General features: G+C 39.1%; 1 pseudogene; it reads left to right on the forward strand.

Annotated features, from left to right (window-relative positions):
- The first annotated feature begins 490 nt into the window (after positions 1 to 490).
- On the forward strand, positions 491 to 652 carry LOC132014633 (U2 spliceosomal RNA; annotated as a pseudogene).
- Positions 653 to 1,285: the final 633 nt, after the last annotated feature.

The following is a 1,285-nucleotide window of genomic DNA, read 5'->3' on the forward strand; positions in this document are numbered from 1 at the left end:
CTGCATTCTAAAGTCATTTGAAATAGTTCTTTTGTTTGTGTTGTCATTTTTACCAATACGATATATAATTCAATTTGTTTCAGTTTGTTTTCAACTTTAGTTTTTTTATATATAATTTTATTTTTTTGAATACGTAAAATGTTTACATTTTTCAAAAATCAAAACCATATAATAAAATATACTTCAGGAAATTCTTTGCATCTTCCACAATTTTTCCTGCCATTTAAAAAAATATATATTTATTTATTTTAGAGAGCGATGGAGAGAGAGAGAGAGAGAGCAGAGGTGGAAGGAGAAGGAGAGGGAGAGAATCCTCAAGCAGACACCCCACTAAGCACGAGTCCAATATGAGGCTTGAATCTAGGACCCTGAGATCATGACCTGAGCTGAAACCAAGAGTTGGACACTCAGCCAACTGAGCTGCCCAGGTGCCCCCCTCCTGTCATCTTTATCACTTCACTCGTTTATTTTCTTTTTAAAAGCTTTGTAAATCGCTTCTCGGCCTTTTGGCTAAGATCAAGTGTAAAAGCTTTGTAAATCGTGAAATAAATTTGCATAGAACAAAAATGAGTAGCTCAATAATTTATCACAAAGGGAACACCCATGTAATCCAGGTCAAGAAATAGAACATGTCTAGACCCTAGAAACCTTATTATGTCCCACAGTCATTACCTCTTCCCAAAGGCAACCATTTTTTAAAAAAAAGATTTTACTTATTTATTTGGCAGAGATTGAGAGAGAGAGCACAAAAAGGAGGAGCAGCAAGCAAAAGCAGGCTGAAGCATGCTCTCTGCTGAGCAGAGAGCCTGACTCCAGCTTTGTCCCAGGACCTTGGGATCAGGACCTGAGCCAAAGGCAGATGCTTAACTGACTGAGACATCCAGGCACCCCTCCCCCACAAAGGTGACCATTATTCATTTTTTTTTTTACCATATTTCTTTGCTTTTCTTTACAATTTTATAACCTAGGGATGCATGGTTAGGTTATGAAACTGTAAAGAAGAGTAAAGATATGTAGATTTTAGATTATCCCCAGTCTTGGTTTATCATGAGTAGTGTGACTATGTATACCATTGTACATGTTCGCTGTTGCTCATGGGTACCAAGGGGAGCAGAGAGCCTGTAACAACCTTAAAGGGAGGAAGATGGGAAGAAAAACACACCCTGTTCTCATTCTCCTGGTTCCCTCCCTCTGCTCTCTCCTAGGTATTCCCATTGTCCTAACCTAACAAGAATCCAGGAGAAGAGAGAGCTCCCTGAAGTGGCCTATGCAGGTTAGCCTGTTG

The sequence above is a fragment of the Mustela nigripes genome, chromosome 3 (assembly GCF_022355385.1).
Source record: "Mustela nigripes isolate SB6536 chromosome 3, MUSNIG.SB6536, whole genome shotgun sequence".
NCBI classification, from domain to species: Eukaryota; Metazoa; Chordata; class Mammalia; order Carnivora; family Mustelidae; genus Mustela; species Mustela nigripes.